Below are 24,625 nucleotides of genomic sequence, written 5' to 3'. Positions count from 1 at the left end.
GGGTAGCATTTTAAACTGGAAGGAACCTCAGCTTTCCTTTTAAGGAACTGAGGTCCAGACAATAGAAGTACTTTCGTGAGGTTGTAACATTTGGGATTAGGACAAAGGTTTTCCAACGTAGACTTCAGTTTTCTTTCCATTATTTATTTTGCTTTTGAATGTCTTCCAGGGAACACTGGAGGTGCCTCAAGTGCCAAGTTGTGGGAAGGGGGTAGAAAAAGGGAGGATGATAGGGAAGATTTATGGTAGCCCATCCACATCTAAATATTCTTGCTTTTTTTTGTTTTAGAAACAGACATGTTCCCTGCACCCTTCTCCCATACATAATGCATTCTTGAAAACATGTATGATTGTCTTAACAGAAGATTTACCTGCCGGAAGAGGGATTCTGTTTCATTTTACCAAAGCATGGCAGAATTGAAACATTGAAAAGAGTGTTATTCTAGCTGGGTGTGGTGGCTCAAGCCTGTAATCCTAGCACTTTGGGAGGCCAAGGCAAGAAGATCACTTGAGGCCAGGAGTCTTGCCCTATCTCTACAAAAAATTAAAAAATTAGCAGTACATGGTGGTGTGTGCCCTGTAGTCCCAGCTACTCAAGAGGCTGAGATGGGAGGATTGCTTGGGACCAGGAGGTCGAGGCTATAATGAGTTGTGATCACACCACTGTACTCCAGCCTGGGCTACAGAGCAAGACCCTGTGTCTATAAAATGAAAAAAAAAAAAAAAAAAAAAAAAATTCAATTCCTTACTCTAGAATAAAAATATTACAGTGAGGCTGTCACTGTGCAAGACATTTTCAGAGTTGCCTTCAGTCATAAAATGTACCAAAATAATCAGTTCTGTTAATATTTAAAGTTTGTTTTAGAATAGCAGTTGCATTGCCCATCTTCATCACCCTCTTACACCATTTATTAGACCGTTGCCAAAATTCTAATTATACTGTCAAAGGATATTGTCCACTGTTTAAATGAATGTCATTAAAAAAGAAGGTCTTAGACTTTACAGGAAAACTTTCTTCTTTTTTTAGAGGCGGGGTCTTACTCTGTCGCACAGGCTGGAGTGCAGTGGCATCATAGCTCATCACAACCTTGAACTCCTGGGCTCAAGTGGTCCTCCTGGCTTTCTCCTGAGCTGGGAGTATAGGCTCTCACCACCACACTGGCTTTAGAGGAAAATTTAAAGATTTCCAAAGGAAGCATTTTGAACAGAGACAAAATTCTGTCTCTGAGTTGTATTTTTAAGAATATTTAATTAAACTCTATTTATTCTAAGCCATGTGGCTAGGTGCCACGTATACAAGGATGAAGGATATACGGTTCTGCCCCTGAGGCTCACACTGCCCAGCAGAGGAGAAAAAGACATTTAAATAGGAATCACAGTCTAGGGATGCAGCCTTTGCTGTGTTAGAGGACGAGCAGAAGCCCAGAGTAAGAAGGAGGATTTCAGCCTGGTTGGTAGTGAGTTGGAAACAGCATGAACCCTGGCATGAAGTCTGTGAAATGTGTGGATGTATTTGGAGAAGGGTGAAGACAGCAATGTGGGTAGAACACAGGTGATGGGGTGGTTGGTTGGTGGGAGATGAGTTCTGAGGTCAGTTTCCCTCTGAGAAGGTAAGCTCCATGAGAGCAAGGCTATCAGACAAGTTCACAGCTATCTTCTCCAAACCTGCAAGAGAGCCTGGCGTGTGAGCGGGTGGTCAACACATGCTGATTGACTTAATGGGAAGATTGTGGCAATTAAATGATGAAGATCCTTCACTTTCTGCAAAGGCTTGGACTTTATCCTGTGGCCATTTAAGGTGTCTGATGACACGTTGAGATGGGTTTTCAAAAGGTAACTCTGGCCGTGGGATAGGCCTGTCCTTCTCAAACGTTTACCTGGAGAGCTTGTTAAATGAAGATTCCTGGGCCCCAAAGAGTCTGGCTCAGTAGGTCTGAGATAGGGCTTGTTCATTTGCATTTGTGACAAGCTCCCAGCTGCCGCTGATGCTGCACTTTTAGTAGCAAGGAGAAGAAGGGATTGGATCATTTGAATAAGCAAATTTCCAGAAGCTACAGTAAGCATGATGCATTTAGAAACGGTGGTTACCCTAGTGGGCATCTCAGAAGATGAGAGCACAGTTGTTTTGATGTTTGAAATTCTGTCTCCCTTCAAAATACTACTCTTGGGGTTTGTTTGTGCTTTTTTTTTTTTTTTTTTTTTATATCTTGAAGAAATTAGTTGTTTCCTGTGGCTTGAAGATGGGAATTTGAGGCTGGGTTTGTGGCTCACCTCTGTAATCCCAGCACTTTGGGAGGCCAAGGCAGGCAGATCACTTGAGACCAGGAGTTTGAGACCAGCCTGGGCAACATGGTGAAACCTGGTCTCTACAAAAAAAATACAAAAATTAGCCAGGTGTGGTGGTGTGTGCCTGTAATCCCACCTAGTTGGGAGGCAGAGGCAGGAGAAATGCTTGAACCTGGGAGGTGGAGGTTACAGTGAGCTGAGATCACACCACTGCACTCCAGCCTGCACAATAGAGTGAGACCCCATTTCAAAAAAAAAAAAAAAAAAAAAAGAAGAAGATAGAAATTTGAGACCCTCATGAAATGAGTCAGAAAAATTATCTATTTGTAAGGAACCTTTGTTAATTGTAGAATAAAGAAAATGTAACCCAAGGGTTAATGATACTGGGGGAGTTTTAAAGGAAGCACCTTTTGAAGAAATTTGTAATGAGCTGGCTTTGGTGGTTGGTCACTTTCCATGGTCTTCTACACATGTGTTTTGTATCAAACAAATGTTTATTGAGGCCTTTTTATGGGCAGCACCTGTGCATTACACCGAAGTTATGTAAAGGTAAATCCATTAGGTCCTAAATGGTGATATAGCCTAATCGGTAAGATAAAACATGCAGATAAATGGTATATGATAAATGATCATAGCATATACTGTATGTCAATATGGAACTAGTATATGTCACATTTTACCTAATATAAAGGTACCTAATATAAAGGTAGAAAGTAACATGCTAAAGGGGTGAAAAAGATAACATGTATGAACGTTCAGAAGGAAAGATAAAGACAGATCATTGCAAAACTCAGCAGTCGTATTTTGCTCCATGTTAACCTATGGAATGAACCCAAGCTCTGTAACCTGTCACTCAGTCATAACCCCCTGGCTTTAGCCAAAGAGATGGGAAGATTGGAGTCTCAGTGAAGGGCTTTGTGAGTTTGAGATGCGGCAGGATATTAAGTAGTAGTATCAAGGATGTAATTCGAATTCTCAAACTGTGTAAAGAGTCAGGCCAGAGATAGAAATTTATGGGGTCTTTTCTTTGAACAGATTGTTGCTGGAAGTGATTGAGATTGTTGAGTGAAAGACTGTAAAGAGAGAAGAAAAGGCAAATGAGGCTAGATCTTTGGAGAAGATCTGTATCAAGGTGTGTAGAATGAGGCAGTGGAGTCAGGAAGGAGGCTGGAGGTGGGGGGACCTGAGAGCAGGCGCCGCAGATGGGAGAGCTCATGCACATGGGAGTGGAGGGGAGTACAGAGGATGGTTGTAGCATTCGTGTTTTGTAAGTAACAACTTATTACAGTGAATTTCTTTGTAAGGTTGGTGTTTTAAGGAGCCTTAGACGCCTGTAGGTTTTCAGGTCCTTCGAGATGCCCTTTTAGTGTTTACACAAAATCTCTGGCTCTGGATTTCCAAGCCTCTGTCCAATGTGAGTAGTAATTACGCCTAGATATACATTTGTCTTTTATGGAGCCCAGAAAGTTTACAGTCATCCTTGATTCTGTTTCTCTCACATCTCAAACTGTCTGCTAGCAAATTCTGTTTGGTCTACCTTCAGATATATCCCACATCTGACCACTTTTTGCCATCACTGTGACTAGCACCCTAGTCCACAGATAGCTGCTTTCCCGTTTCTAACTCCATCTGCTTTTTCTCCGTTCTCCACTTTGGTTCTGGAGTGGGCCTTTAAAATGGGAACTCAGATTCTGGCCCTGCTCTGTTCAGAAGCCCTCCAGTGGCTTCCCGTCTCATGCAGAGATAAGAACTGTGGCTCTTCCAGGACCTCTAAGTCACGCTGACCTCCTCCTGCCTTGGGGCCTTTGCATGTGCTTTCCCGCAGCACAGAATGAGCTTTCTTCAACTATCCTGGCGGATTGTGTCCTCCCTTCCTGTCTTCACTCAGAGACAGCTTCTCAGAGCAGCCTTCCTTGTCTCTTGCCCCTACCTGTGCCTTGCTTGCACTTTCCTGCTTTTTTCCCCTGATTTCTCTAATTTGTCTTTCACATGCACTAGAATGTGCAACTCACGAAAGGAGGGAGTTTTGTCTAATTTTGTTGACTGTGGAATCTCCAGTGTCTAGAACAGTGCCTGGCACCTGGGAGGTGATCAGTAAATATATGGTGAATGAATGAGTGCTGTCACAGCCTCTCCTGGCCATGGTGTTCTGTGGAGACTTTGTCAGGCGCCTTCAGGCATGGTCAGGACTTGACTTCCTTTGCAGTGAGCAATGCTGGATGCCCTCTTCCCCCACAGCTGCTCAGCAGGCTCTTTCTGCCACTCCAGAGTCACTCGGCCTCAGGCTCTGTCTGGCAGCACAGTGTGAAGTGGCTTTGGCGAAGCTGCAGGTGGATGAAGGCGTGCTGGGATTTCATTATGGGGGACTTTTTAGAGTAGATTAAGATATTCAAATTGCTTTCATTTTGGTGAGCGGCATTTGGAACTTTATTTTGGAATTAATCAAATTGATTTAGAAATTAACTAGAGACATTTAAGATAATCTCTAGTAGTTGCTGCTGCACTCCAGCCTGGGCGATAGAGCCAGACCTTGTCTCAAAAAAAAAAAAAAAAATAGAAAAAAGAAAATCGGGACACCTGGTCACTAGTTACTGGTATGAATTGGCTGAAGATCATGGCGTTCTGCATGAATTTTTACTCTTTGTCATATGTATTAAGGCACTAATTACACAATTTTAAAAAAGATCTATAAAACATATTTTATAGTTACTATAGCTCTTATGTGTCCCCATATTCAGGGCAAATAGGGAATTTGGTAGTACCTGTTCGTAAGTGTAGGACTTCTGGAATATTCAAGAATGTAAATGGTGTTATTAGATAGAGGTTTACTAAATGGTGTTATTAGATCCAGGTTTCATGGGTGACCCCTTACTGCACAGTCGCACGTTATTCAGCCCCGGTTCTCCAGCCCTAGTCCTCAGATTCTACTCTCAGCCGCCGTCCCTGCCAGCTCCAAGGCTGAAGTAAACTATTCACAGAGTTTTGAACTGAAAAGGACCGTAGCAAACTTTTGGTCCAACTCCCTTATTTTACAGACAAACATGCTGAGCTTCAGAAAACAGAGGTGACTGTCCAGGGCCACACGGAAGCTAGAGGTAGACTTAAAACCAGAGTCCAGGTCTTTGTACTCCCCATGGAGTGCTCTCTTGATTACCTCCCTGTCCAAAAGTAGTGCGCTGGACTCTGGTTGCCTTCCTTCCAGTCTGTGTCCAGCTTCTGTTCTATTTGCAGCTGCATTTATTTTTTTCTTTTTCTTTTTTGAGACAGACTCTCGATCTGTCGCCCAGGCTGGAGTGCAGTGGCGCGATCTCGGCTTACTGCAACATCTACCTCCCGGGTTCAAGCTATTCTGCCTCAGCCTCCTGAGTAGCTGGGATTACAGGCGTGCACCAGGATGCCCAGCTGATTTTTGTGTTTTTAGTAGAGATTTGGCCAGGCTGATCTAGAACTCCTGACCTCAGGTGATCCTCCCACCTTGGCCTCCCAAAATTCTACGGTTACAGGTGTGAGCCTCCACGCCCAGCCTGCATTTCTTTTTACATTACATTGTATTAGGTTGGTGCAAAAGTAATTGTGTTTTTTGCCATTACTTTTAATGAAATGTAAAAAGAAATGACAAATGTGTTTTCTTATAGCATAGATAAATTAAATCCCATCATTTTGCTTACTTCAGAAACAAGGTTATGTAAATAAAGTATGTAATAACAGAACCGTCCAAAACTTTCAATGTGTACAGCAATGGAATTCTTTTTTTTTTTTTTTGAGGTGGAGTCTTGCTCTGTTGCCCAGGCTGGAGTGCAGTGGCATGATCTTGGCTTACTGCAACCACTGCCTTCCAGGTTCCAGTGATTCTCCTGCCTCAGCCTCCCAAGTAGCTGGGATTACAGGCACCCACCACCACGCCTGGCTAATTTTTGTATTTTTAGTAGAGACAGGGTTTCGCCATGTTGGCCAGGCTGGTCTCAAACTCCTGAACTTCAGGTGATCTGCCCACCTCAGCCTCCCTAAGTGCTGGGATCGCAGGTGTGAGCCACCGTGCCTTGCCTAGAATTCTTACAGTTAAATATTGCTGTTTTAATTTTGAAATCTTGAATCTTGGATGAATTTGTTCTGATTTTCACTTCTATTTTCTTTAGCTTTAAACCCCAACTTATTCTGTATCCTGGACTTCAAACTTTGTTTTTATTGTACCACTTCCCCGGCCCCACTAAAAAGGAACCTCTAGGGACTGTTCAGGAGTGTCCATCACTGTAGAGTCGGGTCTGATTTCTGTCTGGCTTATTCTCATCCTCCAGTCCCCTTTATCTTTTCACTCATATATTCTACTACTTTCTACTTTGAAAAACTCTCTGCTTCAGTAAATTCCTGGCTCGTGTTGTTTTCATAGCCTGATCACCTTTTACTCTGCTGTCTTGCTTTCCCAACTTTTACTCCTCTCCTCTCTGAAACCTCCTACCTACTCCGAGTAAACCCTAATAATCTTTCCTTTATATTTCCAAAATAATTTTATTTCCTAGTTTATGTTATAAAATGTGTTTAAAAAAAGAAAACTCGGTTTGTGAAGAAAGTCCCTCCCAACTCAAGATCCTAGTTTTTCTGAGATAATCACTGTTGTTTATTTTGTAGCCTTCTCCAGCTTTTCATGTCACAGTCACAAAATGGCTGCCTTATCTCCAGGCATCACATTTGCATTCCAGGCAGTAAGACAAGGAGAGAGAAAATGAGCTATCATGAGCTGTATCTGGCCTTTTTTAATTAAGAAAAGCAAAAACTTTCCCAGAAGCTCAAAGCAGGCTTTTCTGTTCCTGTCTCATTGGCCAGATCTGCGTTACATATCACTCCTAGTTAGGAGAAATTCTGGAATAGAGAGCATTCAGCTTTCTCAGTCCCTCTAGTGGATGCAGTGGGAGAATAGAATTGGGAGTACATTTTGAGTTCGCCATTGGATTGTGCCTACTGCACATAAAATGTTTTCATATTGGATTTTGATAAATCCATTTTATAATAAGCCACCTTACTACATTTTCCTGTTTTGAATAATTTTTCAGTTGTTTGCCTTCCCAATGTATTGTTTTAGAATTATGAACATTTTGCTTTTTTCATTTCAGTTGTTCTTAAATGTATCAAGAAGCTTTCAGTTGGCGGTAATGGAAAACCTATTTGAATGAATTTTTTTAAATAAAAGGAATTTAGTGATTCACATAGCTGAAAAGTCTGAAGGTCTGGTGGGCTTCGGGTGCAGTTTGATTCAGAGGATCGTGGTGTTCTCAGGTTCTGGCTTCATTTCTCTTGTGGTTTTCTTGGTATGTGGCCTTGTCTTTGGGCTGACTTCCACCGTGGTAGCAGATGGCGACATCATGTTAGCCAGGGAGAATGTCTCTTCTGATAGCTTTCTTGGGCTTTGTTCCAGAAAGTCTGCAGCTAACGTCTATGAGTCATGTGCTCATTCTTGAGCCAATCGCTGGGATTTTCTGGAATCTGTCCTCCATATATTTGGCTGTGTTTCCATCAGTGTCTCTGCTTCCTTTATTGCTGTTAATGTGGCATCCATTTCCAGGATTGCTTCATTCTTCTATTTCTTCCCTGAACTTTGCTGTCTTTTAATCTCCCCTTGTTGTCCTGTTTCTTATTTGAGTTCCTGTTTCAGGGACGTTATGCCTATTTTTTAAAGCCTCATGGAGAAATATTGTTTCAGGCTGGGCGCAGTGGCTCACATCTGTAATTTCAGCACTTTGGGAGGCCGAGGCCGGTGGATCACCTGAGGTCAGGAGTTGGAGACCAGCCTGGCCAACATTTTGAAACCCTATCTCTACTAAAAACACAAAAATGAGCTGGGTGTGGTGGCGGACACCTGTAGCCCCAGCTACTCAGGAGGCTGAGGCAGGAGAATCGCTTGAACCTGGGAGGCAAAGGTTGCAGTGAGCCAAGATCATGCCACTGCACTCCAGTCTGGGCAATAGAATAAGACTTCCTCTCATAAATAAATAATAAATAAATAAATAAATGGAGAAATGTTCGTTCATAACTTTCCAGTTCTTTCCAGCATAATCTCTCTGGCTTTCTGGTGTGTCTTCATTGACCTGTTCTTGGCAATGTTCCTTTCCTTCCTTTGTCCTGTACCTTATTTGCATCGTCTGTGATGGAGCCTTTCTCACGATTACTCCGTTTTCAACGTGGATGGTTCTTTCTGGGTTACCAGCCTGCTGAGTGGTTGTGACAGGGAGGAGCTGGGGTGGAGTGCGGGGGTACTGGCAACCTGCATTGCAGTCAGCCGAGTCAGAGAGCTTTCTTTCCAGCCCTCCATCCTGAGGGCATTTCTCCTCTCTAGGACAGAAGGAATTTTGACTGCTGCTCACACTTTGTGTTTGAATCGATCAACAAGCAGGGTAGGGTTCGGTTTTGTAAAGAATTTTGGCTATGATAATCCTATAATTCAGCCCCACGGCCACCCTGATGACACTGAAATGTGTCATGGGCTGCTTTGGTTGCTGTTTGGTATTTAGTCTTTTTCTCGATCTATTGGAAATACAAGGCCGAAATGAAAGTTCAGTACAATAAAGTTTAAGAGTCTTTTCTTTGAATCCCAAAGTTATTTGATTTTTTAATTTTTAGGGCTAAATTTAAATGATTTTTCCACTGGGGTTCCACATGCTTCCAGTACTTGGAAGCATGAGAAGTGTATATGTTGAGTTTATGCCCAAGTTCCCAATAGGTAATCTTTGAAACCTGTAACATTTACAATATTAAAAACAAAACAAAACAAAACAAACAACAGCAAAAAACCCCTACCATACTGGGATAGAGATATGCTGAAACTTACAAAGTAAAACTAAAATTCTGAAACTGGGTGACTTCATGATTTGAAGAACAGTGTACTTTATAGAACAAAGGAAAGGATTTTCATAGCGAGTGGGAATTCAACAGGAAGGGTAGAAGCCGCCATTGACGATGTGTCTACTAGCACAGCTAGCACTGGGCTGCGTTTCAGAATAAACAAGCAAAGGCCTTTGCCCTCAGGAGCTCTTGGTTTGGTCTACAGGGGAGATAAAGCCATGCGTAATTGTAGTAGAATTAAATGCCATGAGAAAAGTGGTGAGATCAAAGGAGAATGGTCAGGCTGTATCATTATCCATATTTTTTGAAGATGCAGAAGTAGATCAGAGAGATTCTGTAACACACGTAAACTCACACAGCCAGTCCATGGCAGAACCAAGATCGGAACCTGCTTCTAGCTAACTGCTGGCTGGCAGGATGGGAAGTTTTAAATAGTTTTACAGTTTACAGAACTCTTGTTCTTAGTAATCAGTTAGAATTCACTTAATCTGCTCATGCAGTAATCAATAGGTTATAGCAAATACTTTATTTTGTTTGTGTCTAATGAGGTACTGTGTTTAGAATGCCTTGTTCCTCAATCCTGCTTTGAGATTTTGTTCTTTTAAGGGCCCAGGCCAATGCCACTTTCTTTATGAAACCGATACCTAAGTCCCTTCAAAGTAGGATTTGAGGCTGGGCGCGGTGGCTCACGCCTGTAGTCCCAGCACTTTGGGAGGCCAAGGCGGGCGGATCACCCAAGGTCGGGAGTTTGAGACCAGCCTGACCAACATGGAGAAACCCCGTCTCTACTAAAAATACAAAATTAGCTGGGCGTGGTGGTGCATGCCTTTAATTCCAGCTGCTCGGGAGGCTGAGGCAGGAGAATCGCTTGAACCCAGGAGGTGGAGGTTGCAGTGAGCCGACATCGCGCCATTGCACTCCAGCCTGGGCAATAAGAGCGAAACTCTGTCTCAAAAAAAGAAAAAAGGAAAAAAAAAAAAAAGAATACAGGATTTCTCCTGCCTCTGCCTTTTATTGTTTGTTTGTAGGTCTTGTGTTCCGCTGTCCGTAATGTGCTCTTCAAGGACAGGGACTGTGTCTTACTCATCTTTGGATCCCAATCCCTTCTGAACCAGTGGAGTGGGATCTTTGTTAATGTGGCACTCTATTCATGTTTGAATGCCTTGCTTGCCAGATGTCTAGGGTCGCAGACACAAGTAAATAGTTCTTAGAAGCTTGGAAATTGTATATATATTGGGTTTAACTTCTAGGTGTTCACCTGTATCATGACTCTGGGCAGGATAGTTGTGCCTGAGGCCTGGAGGTGTTGTATGTGTGTGGTGTTAGGTACATACGTTGGATGTCTCTGCTTCTGGGCTCAGCAACATTCTTCTCTCAATAAAAATGATTCTAGATGGTGTACTTTGTCTAGTGTCTTCTGTGAGCAGCTGATAGCACTTTTTGACTCTTCAAAATATCTTTGCATTCCTTGACTCAGTGCATTTTATAAGTGCATATCTGACAAATTATTTTGACTATTTTCTTTCTTCAATATTAACTAAATGTGCATTTATGAGTGAGAATTTAGGGAATGGATTTTCTCATTCATGAACAATAGTGTGCCACATGCCGGGTGGACGAAAGGAAAGATCCAGGAGTAGTTCACGTATTCGGTTTCCTCTGTGTCATTCCTAGTCTGTAAAATTGTCAGCTGGCTCTTTAATTAATCATGATATTAAAACAGCAGACATATTGCAGTGATCTGTCAGAAGATGACTGGAAGGTGTCAGGCCCTATGTTTGGTGAAATATTAGGAAGAAGGCTTCTGTTTTACAGGTCAGCTTTCCAAGATACAGTATGTTGGTGTACCTTTCCTTCATGGCTCCAGACCGAACTAGAAATGTTCTAGCTTGTACTTTGGAAGCAGTTGTGCCTTGAGAGCAGCTGTAAATAAAATATGGTAGTTTGATTATTGCTTTGGGGGGTAGACAGTCCTGAATGTGCAGGTGCAATGCTGTTTTTTCTTGTGTTTCTCTCCCTCTTAAAAGCTTGTTTTAGCCAAGCGTGGTGGCTCACGTCTGTAATCTCAATACTTTGGGAGGCCAAGGCAGGTGGGTCGCTTGAGCCCAGGAGTTCCAGTCCAGCCTGGGCAATGCGGCCAGACACAATCTCTACAGAAAATACAAAAATTAGCTGGGTGTGGTGGTGCACGTCTGTAGTCCCAGCTACTCTGGAGACTGAGAGGTTGGAGGATCGCTAAAGTCTGGAGGTTGAGGCTGCAGTGAGCTGTGTTTCACACCACTGCACTACAGCCTGGGCAACACAGCAAGACCCTGTCTCAAGAACAAAAACAAACTAACAAAAAACTTGTTTTACTGAGAAAATAGAGAAGAGAGAGCTGGAAGAATCATTTATGTAGATACCATGTAAATTGGCATCACTGCATCTAGGATCATAATTTTCTTTATGGCAGCCTGTACTGCAGGGCACAGGCATTCTCTAACCTTAATCCTTGAATAATCAGTTTTGCGGAACACTGCTAGCCATTCCAAAGTAATAGGATTACACCTGAAACTTATGGGTGAAGCAGTTAGTCGGTTTAACCCCCTCTAGTAACCCTCACCTGGCACTAGTGACACACCAGGAGTTTTAGATCTCTTCATTTTATGGAAGAAAAAGCCAGATTCCTGCTAGTTAGCAGCTGTCTTGCATCAGTGTTCTCTCCAGAGACACAGAGAACTTTGGGTTAGTTAAGTTCTCTCACCATTGTTCACTGTAACTGTTATTAATTCAGACCAGCAGGAAAATGAGCCAAACAGTATTCTTCATGGTCATAGTATGATTAAAATGTCTCTTTTTAATTTTTTTGTCTTGGGAGGTGAAGCTCTCATGCTTGCCACATTTGTAAGAAAAACAGCAAAAACCCAGGAGCCAACCCTCCTAGAAATAGCAGTTACCGTCATGTATTCTATACAACATGACATTCTGTCTTGAGATTGCGGTGAGAGTGGCAGCCTGTGGTTGGATGGGGAGGAGTCGGGAGGGAAAAGAAGAATGATCAGAGCCCTTGGACTTTAGGGCTCAGGCAGACACCACAGAGGCTGCCGAGAAGGACATCCAGGCTTAGAGAGGTGGAATCACTTGATGAAGCTTGCATGGCTAGTGAGGGTTATGGCCTGGGAACTGGATTTTTCTGACTATATCCAGTGCTCTTTTTGCTAGAAAGCAGTGTGAAGAGTACAGACGGCTCGGCTTGGGAAGCTCGTCACTGCTTTCAGCTGCAGGCCAGCCTTCCTCTCCTCCCTGCTGCCTACTCCTGGCCTCCCAGCAGACGCTCTTAGGACAGTCCTCGCCTCCTCGGGCAGTCCTTCCTTCCCAGACCCCCTCTTCTCTTTCCTGGCATCTGATTCCCTGACCAGGGCCATGCTTCGTTGTTGCTGGAGTCACAGTCGTCTTGCTTCTCTGAGTGCCTGGATTGTGGCTAGTCCTCAGAGCCTTGCTAGAAACCTAGTTCTTTCTCAAAGCCATCCCTGGTTCTCACATGGAGCTTTGAAGTGACTCCCAATGCTTACTTGGCTTGCTATGCGAGTGGCCTGCTTTGCTGTGGTGAGAACTTGGGGTGTGCTCTCCCTCCCCTTGAGAATGCGACACCACACCCTGTCAGACCCTATAGGAGTTACTGACCTCAGCTACTGCACTCCAGTGGACATCTCAGCTCTGGAGTTTGACAGATATGTTGAGGGCTTAGCCACAGCAGGCTAGGCTCTGCCAGCCACTTCTGCAAAGATCCCCAGCTCAGGCGCTTCCAGCCTGTTAGCCTTCCAGCCTAAAGGCCCTGCCAACACCAGCACCCCTGGGAACTCCTTTAGCCTTTGGGGACCTTATATGTCGCCGTGGATCCCTCCCTGTGTTGGACACCATCTCTCGAGAGAACTACTCATACAAAAGGCACACCTCAAACTTAATCAGATGTCACTTTCCGCAGAGGCCTGCTTCCATCCTAAGTGAGCAACTGGACTTTAATATTTGGGAAGCACTCCCTGTATGGTGAATGGACCTCGTCTGTCGTGTGTGTTCCCTGCGAGGCCTGTTCTCATTATTCTCCCCTCCTTAGGGATCATGAGCCTTTGTATGGCAATAGACAGTGTGCTTCAGGAAATCATACTTTGATCATCTCTTTATTGTAACCATGAAGAGCATCACAAAGCTGTGCACATGTGCTCCCTCCTGACTTCCTTCAGTCTTCAGTTCGCTCCTTTTCTTAGGCTTCTCACTTTCCTCTGTTCCCAGCTTAGATTCTGGAGCTCTCCCTTCCCATTTGTTCTTTCAAGAAATGTTTAATAGTCACCTACCAGTGCCAGGCTTTGTGTTAGGTGCTGGGGAAACAATGATAAGGCAGAACAGCACAGCTCTGAATGGGAGGGAGATGGCCGTTCATCAGAGGAGCACACACAGGCCTGAAATGACACCTGCTTGTGTCCTCCAAGGGGAGGCTCCTATGCAGTGAGGGGAGTCACTAGAAGCCCCCCACCACCAGCCGGAATCCGCCACAAACTAGAAACTCCATTATTTCCTCTGGCAAAGGCTGTCTCTTCTCAGGACCACTTAGCCCCCGCACTCCCCAACAGGAAACCCTGCCTTGTCCATTTCTGGGCTCACTGCAGTCAAGTGTTGTTACGTTTATCCATTTAAGTCCTATTCCAGCTACTGGGTGTTGATCATTTAAGAAGATAAGCTGAGAATGGGGGTGGGGGGTTTCGTGTGTCCCTTCCGTGTAAAGCAGATGGGAATTGTTTAAATACAAATGACCAGGTGGTGCCATCCCGGTGGGAAGGAAGCCAGGCTGTTTTTAGGTGGGCTCGCATTGCCCCCTAGTCCTGCCCACGAGCAACTAACTCATTGGGATGTTGAACTCTGGTGGGTATGCAAAGCAGCCAGGTGCCCTCCTCAATTCAGTTCAGAATCTCCAGAGTAGTGGTCCTGACCCCTAAGGGGAGGGGAGCTTGTAAAAATTACATGGGGAGCTATTTCAAATGATACTGCTAAGTGTAGTTATTTCCTGGGTGTAAATTCAAAATTCATCTCCTGCAGATTTACCAAATTATCCTCCTGGACACCCATAGCTTTCAAAACCTCCTGGGTGATTGTAACGCATGGCCATGGTTCAAAACTGCTCTAATAGTGGGTGGGTTTCTGTTGGCCCTAATAATGCCAATGGCCTCACAAATAGAAGCCTCAAATAGAAGATCCAAAGGAGGACAAGGTAATGCTGGCAAACTCATCCTTGGAAAAATTGAATTGTTTGCATTTCAAAAATAGTTTTGTGGTATTGGCCATTATTTGATTTAATTGAATATTTTTCAATGAAATACGTTTATTCTAGTTTATGTTACTAAATATAGTTGTATTGGTGATGAAATAAAATCGAAACCACCTGCTTGCGTTATGAAGATTCTGTCTTCTCTCACTGGGGTTTCAGGCCAGTAATTAATCCAGGACATGTTAACTGTTGAGTGCCTGCTCTTACAGGCATTAGGCATAGACAGAGAAAAATATGGTATGGGTTTCATTTCAAAGAGATCACAGTGTGACAAGGAAGGTGGATTTGTTGAAAAATTTTAAGATACTTACAGGTGCAGGTTAATAATCTTAACATTGCAAATGATCTTTTTCTCATACCTCATTTTATTTGCCTGCCTTTTGCAAAGCTAATAAGGTAAAATTCATGCCTTGCAAGTTAACAGTAATTGTGGACTGTAAAAACTCCCCTTATTTTTAGTTAAAAGTAAGACCTTGGGTGTCATGGAAAATCACAGCTTCTGGTTCCAGCTCTGCTGCTCTTTGCTTGAGTTGAGAGGAGCCAAGGAGCCTACCTGGTATCTGTTTCCTCATCTATGAAACTGGTGGTAGCACCGCCGCATTGTTGCAAGCACTGAGAAAGCTACAGGATATATTCAGAAAACCTAGCACTGTGCCATGGATCGTGGTACTTAGTGTCCTTTGTTGTCTTTCTATCCCCTCAACTCTAGGAAAAATAACATTTTCAGACAATAGGACATTGACCTCTTGAGCGGTATCAGAGAACAATGATTTGGCTAAGGAGAAAATGCCCAATAATGATTTGCTTGATTTTGGGTTTCTTGATTTATGGCGTTATTGTCACTTTTGCCAAATAATGCTTTGTTGTGGTGGTGGTGGGGGGGTGTCCTTGCATTGTAAGATGTTTGGCAGCATCCCTGGCTGCCACTAGATGTTAATAACACCCCCAAATTTGAAATAACCAGACATTGCCAGATGTCTCCTGAGGGGGCACATCTCCTTGGTTGAGAGCTTCTGGCTGGGGCCCTTCCCTCTCTGTTGTCTAGGGTGAATTCTATCCCTCTGCCTCCTACAAGTGTCACAGAGTTCTTACTATCCATTAGAGAGCCGGGTGCGGTGGCTCAAGCCTGTAATCCCAGCACTTTGGGAGGCCAAGACGGGCGGATCACGAGGTCAGGAGTTCGAGACCATCCTGGCTAACACGGTGAAACCCCGTCTCTACTAAAAAATACAAAAAAAAGCTAGCCGGGCGAGGTGGCCGGCGCCTGTAGTCCCAGCTACTCGGGAGGCTGAGGCAGGAGAATGGCGTGAACCCGGGAGGCGGAGCTTGCAGTGAGCTGAGATCCAGCCACTGCACTCCAGCCTGGGCGACAGAGCGAGACTCCGTCTCAAAAAAAAAAAAAAAAAAAAAACCTGAAAAACTATCCATTAGAGAAGTGCAAAGTAAAGTCATAGTGTGGCTGCTCCATACCTACTAGAATAACAGGACTGAAAGTTGGAAAACTGTTGGCAAGGATGTGGAGCAACTTGAAATCTCATACCCTGCTGGTGGGAGTATAAATGGGTACTACTGCTGTGGAAAACTATTTGGCAATATTTACTTAAGCTGAACATACACTTCCTTTTTTTTTTTTTGAGACAGAGTCTCGTGGTGTTGCCCAGGCTGGAGTGCAGTGGCACGATCTTGGCTCACTGCAAGCTCCGCCTCCTGGATTCATGCCATTCTCCTGCCTCGGCCTCCCAAGTAGCCAGGACTATAGGTGCCCGCCACAGCACCCGGCTAATTTTTTATATTTTTAGTAGAGACGGGGTTTCACCGTGGTCTCGATCTCCTGACCTCGTGATCCACACGCTTCGGCCTCCCAAAGTGCTGGGATTACAGGCGTGAGCCACCGCGCCCGGCTGAACATACACTTTCTACGTATCTGCTTCTGAGTACATGTGCAACAGAAATGTATTCAGAGGCTGACAAGAGACACATACTAGAATATTCATAGCACTATTTATAATAACTCCCATGTAGAAACTACCTAAATGCCCATCAGTGGTGGTAGAATGAAGGACCTGTGATATATTGGAGTAATGGAGTACTAGACAGCAGTGGAAATGAACGCTAGGCAACTGCACATAAAAATAATGCTACCACTTATAAACAATGTAGAGTGAAGGAATCCAGCCACAAGAGTAGCTACCATATGATTCTTTTTCTATAAAGCGGTCAATCTGATCTACGTTCTTAAAGGTTAGGATAGTAAGTTACCCTATGGGGGTAGTTACTGAAAGAGGGAATGGGTGGAGGTGGGGTACATTACAATTCTCCCTATTAAAATAACAGCCATGGTTTGTCTTTCTTGGACGGCACCCTAACTGGTTGGAAGGATGACTCTGGAGGTGCTTAGACCACTGCATAATGAGTGAAGCACTGCACAGTCAGACTGACCTGTGAAATGAAGTTGCGTCACACATGGGGGTTAGCAGCAAACTTAGCCTTTCAGATGTTGAATTTTTGGGACATTTTCTCCAGTTCTTCTCGTATTTTTCCATGGAAGTCAGTTCTAGTCAATCTTGCAGGAATACATCTATGGATAATTATGATTTGCTACAAAGTGAGTATCAGAATAGTGTTTTAGTTGTGAATGTTCTTTGAATGGGACTTTTACTGAACCTAAATTAGTTGTAGTAGTGAAAATCACTAAAATAATCATGTATATTTGCAAGAAAATATTTGCATTGTCAAACATATAAGACAGTAGTTGTAAAACTAACAAGTTAAAGTGTTTTGCAAGAGATTTCTCTTTTCTTGGGGATGATAATCTAATTAAATTCCCTTCCCTCACGCTGATTTATTTAAAACACCATCCTTATCCTGTAATCCTAGCACTTTGGGAGGCTGCGGTGGGCAGATCACTTGAGGTCAGGAGTTCTAGACCAACCTGGCCAACATGGTGAAACCTTGTCTCTACTAAAAATACAAAAATTACACGGGCGTGGTGGCATGTGCCTGTTATCCCAGCTACTTTGGAGGCTGAGGCAGGAGAATTGCTTGAACCTGCGGGGCAGAAGTTGCGTTGAGCAGACATTGTGCCACTGCACTCCCGCCTGGGCAACAGAGTGGGACTATGTCAAAAAAACAAAAAAAACCCAAAAAAAACCATTCCCAGTCTGCACTTTTTAGGATTATTAATGTTAAATTTATGTTAAAGGCACATTTCCTATGTAATCATTTGATATCAATTTAATTGTTTTGTATTTTAAGTTTTGCAGAGTTTAGTAAGAATTAAACTATTTGTTAAAAGATATTTTCTATGACTTTTAATATTAAATAAAATAAGATTTATTTTTGTATTTGACATATAATGCACATCAGGCAAGAAATAGCACAAATTCTGCAGTTTGCTTTTTCAAAATGGTCTTTGTAATTTAAAGTTCACCCCTAGAGGGTGCTGTTGTATTGAAAATTTAAATTTGATCTGCAGCCCCATTTAAAGTATTTGAAAAGTGCATAAATGTGTATTAAAATCTTATTAGATTACAGAGAATGATCAGTCGCTACTTAATAGAAGTTGAGTGTGTTTTAACTTACAAATGGTAGTATTTTATCAATAATAAAATCTAAGACATAGTTTAATGATACTTTTGTGAAAAATTCCAAAAAGTACTGTCCTTTTAAAAAATCATCCTTGAGCAACCCCAAGTTGTATAAACACTATTTTATGATATATTTAGGAATTCTTTACTTACAAGAAAGTAACAACAAAGGGAGCTTATTAGATACTTGGTTTATGTCTTTTTTTTTTTTTTAAGTCAGCTACTCCCTGGTACTGTACATCATTGATATTTAAGGCATTTGAAGTTTGTTTTGTTTTGGTTTCTTTAATTCAGCAGCTTAGCTGTTGACCTACTGTGTACAAAGCAGTCTTTATAATATGGTAGGGGACCGACACAGAAACTGTCTCATAGTCTGTTTTGTTTTAGAAAGAAGTATGGAATAAACCTAAAATAATGCAGGATAAAGAGATTAATCCTAGCTAATGGTTCTTAGGGGGGTAATTCAGCTAGGCCTTTAAGGAATTTGCATTCTAAACAGTGTTTAAAAGAAAAGAAAGTTTAGTTTCTTAAGTCTTCTTTTTTACCACTAAATGCTAGGTTTTACCTTAAACACTTTTCTTTTTTCTTTTTTTTTTTGAGTTGGAGTCTCGCCCTATTGCTCAGACTGGAGTGCAATGGTGCAATCTTGGCTCAATACGACCTCCGCCTCCCAGGTTCAAGCAGTTCTCCTGCCTTAGCCTCCCAAGTAGCTGGGATTATAGGCACCTGCCACCACACGTGGCTAATTTTTTTGTATTTGGTAGAGATGGAGTTTCACTATGTTAGTCAGGCTAGTCCTGAACTCCTGACCTCTGGTGATCCACCCCACCGGCCCTCCCAAAGTGTTGGGATTACAGGTGTGAGCCACCACGCTCGGCCCCTTAAACCCTTTTCTATGCTTTCCTTCTTACAACCTTACCTTAGTAATTAAGATAAGTAGATTACGAAGCAAAATATATTGACCAATGTAGTGTTTTACAAACACCACCATCATCATCATCATCATTACTGTTTTTAGTATACTGAGGAATGTGCTGGTAAATTGCGATGGACCTAGAGATCCTCTGAAAGATGACATTTTTGCATCTCCAACTTACTGTTTAACTGATGCCTTAGCTCAAGGAATAGTCAAACTTATTTTCTTGTTATTAATAAGGTCTGTTTTGAATATTATTTTATCAGGTTAAAGTGTGTGTGTGTGTTTCTACATGTAGTAAGAAGAGGAAAAAAGCACTTTAAAATGAAAGCATTAACTGAATATCCAGCTTACTTGAAACCCTGGGAGGAAGAGCACAACGGAATCCAGTGGGGAAACCAAATAGCACAGTAGGGTTACTCATGTTTTCTAGTGTGATATTTGGATATGTTATGTTAGACTTAACATTGAAATTTTCCCCACTCTTCAGGTGCTCAAATGAAAGCATTTTATTTTAAATAAATGTCTGGGGAGTGATTTTGATCATTTGGCTTTTCTTTCCCCAGGCTGATATTAAATAGAAGATTATTTGGCTTTTATTACGCAGCTCACAGTTTTGGTGATCTATTCTAAAGTGGTAGTCAAACCTCTAGCAAATTAAACAGATCAGCCTAGTAATTAGCCTGGGCTTTCTTTTATTGTCATATTGCCATTATTCCACAAAGATGCTGAGACACAACCATAATTAACATTTATAAAGCACTTATTGGGCCAGGTGTGGTGGCTCACGCCAGTAATCCCAGCACTTTGGGAGGCCAAGGCGGGTGGATGGCTTGAGGCCAGGAGTTCAAGACCAGCCCAGGCAACATAACGAGACCCTGTCTCTACAAAAAACGATTTAAAAAAAAATTAGCTGGATACGGTGGCATGCACCGCTGAGGTGGAGGATCACTTGAGCCTGGGAAGTCAAGGCTGCAGTGAGCTGTGATTGAGCCACTGCACTCTAGCCTGGGCAACAGAGGGAGATCCTGTTTCAAAAAACTGAATCAAACCAAACCAAACCAAACCAAGTTGAGCACTTATTATGTGCTGTTGGGGAGTTTTACACTAAGGACTGAGGCTTAGCTTTCCTTCCCTCTAGAAGCTTATGGTCTAGTTTGGGGCAATTGGTACTGACATATGGTATAATTAGTAAACAGTAGAAGGTAAAAAGCACCTGCACAAGTCTATAAGCTCTGCAAGTTTAGAGCTGTCTCAGTCGACTTTGCTCTTTGAGACAGATACCCCATCTTAAACATCTTTGAATCTTCCAAAGTTGTAAAGAAATGTTTGGATTCTTATTAACTTGTTAAATCCCAATCAAAAGGGGGTATCATGAGATATGTAAGCTATAATAAGATATACATATCCATTGCTTGTGTCTCACCAGGGAATATTATTGTGTTGCTGCTTTTTAAAAATCAAGAACTTCCCTCATCCACACCTTCATTATAGGAAGAATAAACTATTTGTAGGCTAGTTAGAAATTCAGGAAAATGTAAAAAATGCCCACCATTCAAAGATGGGCACTGTTAACATTTTGGAATACTTTCCAGTCTTTTTAGTGTATACTTTTTTCTATATATATGTATGTACTCATAAATACATTAGCACAGTTGGTGAATAATGTGAATTAGTTTTATATCCCATTTTTATTGTTTTCAGTTAACAAATGTAGTACTATCACACAGTATATAGCATAGCATTTCCTCATGTCATTATAGATTATTGAACGTGTTGTAATGGCCACATAATATTCTGTCAACGATAAGCCACAGTTTTAATGCATCCTATTATTTTTGGACTTTAGGTTTTCAGGTTTTCGTTTTACATATAGCAGTATGATAAGCATCTTTATGACACTCTTCAAATCTTACTATTTTCTTAAGACAGAAGTCTAGAAGTAGAGTCCAATGCAAGGACAAAGGCATGGACATTTTTCATAGAACAGTCCAGTGTGTGTCAACCTGCTTTACAGGCAGGCGTCATGTGTTTATGCTGCATTAGCAGTGAGCAAAGGTTCCACCGGCATCCTGTTGCACCAGCAAGAAATAAGATTGAAAAAGTCTTTTTGTTAAATTGGTAGATGGAAAATCACTTAATTTCTTAAAATGTATATTTCTTTGATTATTAGTAAGGTTGAATAGTTTTTCAAAAATGTGTTGGCCATTTGTTTCTCATGCTCTTTACTCAAAAAATGTTTATTCAGATCAAGTGGTTTTTCAATTTTTTTCCTTTGCTCTATTTTTAAATGTTCTTTATATACCAAGAACATTTATCCTTCACTGTAATATATGATACAAATATATTCTTCTGTTTCGTGTTTTTGCCTCTACTTGGTTTTGGTGTTTTTAGATGTATAAAAGCATAAAATCTGTATACTAAATCAAATTCTACAATTTCCTTGGTGGCTTCTGTCTTTTATTAAAAATTTTATTTCTGGCTTAGCAAATGTTTTCCTATTCCAAATCAGATAGTGTGAACATATCCTTATAGTTTTGTAAGTTTTTGCAGCAAAAACCTTACTTTAAAAGCATCTAAATCATCTTTAAAACATTTGGGATTTATTTTGATGTACAGTAGAAGGCAAAGTGCTATTTGGGTTCTTTTCTCAGTAATGCTTGTTTTGTAATCCACTTCTTCCCCATTGGCCTGGATTTCTGATTCCTATATACACAGTATCTGTCTGGTCCTACCTAGTCTGTACCCAGTAACACTCCAAAAATGTTCTTTGCTTTATGTTTTAAATATTTGGTAGATCAAACGTATTCATTCTTAAAAAAAGAAATAGCTTTTCCCATCTCATTTGTGTGTGTGGATAAAATTTAGACCCATATTTCCAATTCCCTACAAAACTATCCTGTTGGTACTTTAATTATAAATATATTAGCCTATGAATGAATCTGAGAAGGACTGATATTTTTTAGTATTTGGATTTTTTTTTTTTAAATGGATGAGTTGATTGTACCCTGAAGTACAATCAGAATCTACATGGTGTTTCTTAAAGGCAATGACCTGTGGTCTCCAAGATGTTGACAGCCACCTAATGACATCGAGTAAGATAATCCAGTGTGTGCTGGAAGTAGGGATGGGGAAATGAAGAATCTGTCTTTTAGATGTTTACTGATTTTATTCAGCTGATATTTATTGATGGCCTACCATGTGCCAGGCTTCTCTGCCAGACTGACCTTGAAAAGTTGAGGAAGGCATAGTCCTTGCTCCGAAGGTCTAGACTTGGCTAGGAACGAAGCACATATAAGGGGTGGGTTGAGCATCCTAATCCAAAAATCTGAAATGAAAAATGCTCCAAAATCCAAACAGTTTTGAGTGCTGACACAACATTCAAGTGAAATGCTCATATTGGAGAATTTCAGATTTCAGACTTTAAAATTAGAGATGCTCAACTGGTAAGTATAATGCAAATATTCCAAAAACCAAGGTCTGAAATCCAAAACACTTATGGTCCAGGTATTTTGGATAAGGACTACTTATCCTGTAAAAGGACAACTTGGAGTAGCGTGTGAGGAGATGGTAGGACAGGGTCCCAGGGAGGTTTCACAGGACAGGAGGGGCTTTCTGACAAGTCTCAAGGAAGAGAGGATGTTTGCTGAGTAGACAGGCTGGGAAAGAAGAGATGTCTTGCACACTGAGAAGCGAACTGATGTGATTTGTGGAATAACTAACTGCAGGTCATCCAGTGTGCTTGAAACTAAGGTGAAGGTTGTCCGGGGCTGGGATGGAAAGGCCTAGAGTTGGTCCAGGAAGCACTCCCAGCCTGCAGAGGCTGGCTATTTTAGCTGGCCCCTCTGGATTACAAGCTTCTCTGTGAAACCAGGTTTGTTTCATTTTCCCCCAAGACTTTGTTGCAGACTGATAGTTTATAAAATGTAATGCAATGCAATAACTAGAAAATAACTGAAAACTATAGCTCTCTAATTGCTCTAATATTAAGATTAGAGAGACATAAAATTAGTCTGTCAAATTGCTATAGAAGTTTTAAATGTTCATTCTCAGTTTCTGTATCTAGATTTTGGGGACTAGGAACACCTGGTGCTCGAACCCCTCTGGATCACACTTGAGTAGCACCATGCTAGCCTCCTGGATCAGCGGGAAAGACGTGGTGGCCGTTGGCTGGGAATGTTACAACAGTCAAGGTAGAGCTGTGAGGCAGTGTCCATGAAAATGGAGCCTGGACCGGGCGCGGTGGCTCAAGCCTGTAATCCCAGCATTTTGGGAGGCCGAGACGGGCGGATCACGAGGTCAGGAGATCGAGACCATCCTGGCTAACAGGGTGAAACACCGTCTCTACAAAAAAATACACAAAAACTAGCCAGGCGAGGTGGCAGGCGCCTGTAGTCCCAGCTACTCGGGAGGCTGAGGCAGGAGAATGGCGTAAACCCGGGAGGCGGAGCTTGCAGTGAGCTGAGATCCACCCGGCCACTGCACTCCAGCCTGGGCGACAGAGCGAGACTCCTTCTCAAAAAAAAAATGGAGCCTGAGAACTGCTATTGTAAATGATGCTGAGTCACTAAAGGGAAGTTACCAAATATTTGATTCATTTTCTACAATGGTATTGTTTGAATCATGTGCTTAAATCACTATTTAAAAAAAAAAAAACTCTTCATGTCAAAATAAGTGAATAAAACAAAATATCTTAAGGCAGGGTTTTTTTTTTCCCTTCCCAGATGAAAGCAATGGTTCTCAGCCTTGACTGCATATTGGAATCATCTGGGACTTTAGAATCTAATGCTGCTGGCTCCCACCCCCTCAGATGAGTTTGGGGTGCAACCTCAGCATCAAGATTTTTAAAAGCTTCCCCCCGGTTCTAATATGCAGTCACCTCTCTCCCATGTGGGATATTCTAATGATGGATAAAGTTTTCTGATTGAGAATTTATGTAAAAACATAGCACAGTAAGAGTACTCCAAAACTATCAGTTGAATTTAAATCTGATACCTGATATTGTTTGTTTTCAGTGCAATAATCTTGTGTATATTGGATGTTATGAATTTTAAGTTTTCTTAAACCCTCCCCACCAAATACCATTAAGTATTTTAATTACAATTGATAGGATACATATCTTTCACTATAGCTTATTACATGTAATATAGCATCAATAAATAGTCTTATAAATGAAAGCTTGTGAAATCTTGATTCCCCTTTTACTTACTTCCCCTGATTGTCACCCCAGTGATTACTGTTGGAGCAATGATGGCAACAGTATTTGGATGTCATATGAATTTCCAAATAAGTTTTTTTTTTTTTGAGATGGAGTCTTGTTTTGTCACCCAGGCTGGAGTGCAGTGGCACAATCTTGGCTCACTGCAGCCTCTGCCTACCAGGTTCAAACAATTCTCCTGCCTCAGCCTCCCGAGTAGCTAGGATTACAGGCACATGCCACTACGCCCGGCTAATTTTTGTATTTTTAGTAGAGACAGGGTTTCACCATGTTGGCCAGGCTGTTCTCAAACTCCTGACCTCAAGCGATCTGCCCGTCTCAGCCATGAGCCACCACATCCGGACTCCCAAGTAGGATTTCATTAGAACGTTCACCTTGCCATGAGTATGCCTAATAAATCCAATGCAACTATTGCTGGATTTTTAACATACAACTCCTTCAAATTATTTATTCAAATATTATTTTAGAATTTTTTTTTTTTTTTT

At 41.9% G+C, this 24,625-nt stretch overlaps 1 protein-coding gene across 4 annotated transcripts in view; it reads left to right on the top strand.

The window, feature by feature from the left end:
• Window positions 1–24,625, top strand: part of VGLL4 (vestigial-like family member 4) — a 165,102-nt gene that overhangs the window by 50,745 nt on the left and 89,732 nt on the right. The gene's annotated exons all lie outside the window — the stretch shown is intronic.

Source organism: Colobus angolensis, unplaced genomic scaffold (assembly GCF_000951035.1).
Source record: "Colobus angolensis palliatus isolate OR3802 unplaced genomic scaffold, Cang.pa_1.0 Scaffold34, whole genome shotgun sequence".
NCBI lineage: Eukaryota > Metazoa > Chordata > Mammalia > Primates > Cercopithecidae > Colobus > Colobus angolensis.
This window is presented reverse-complemented; position numbering and strand designations above follow the sequence as displayed.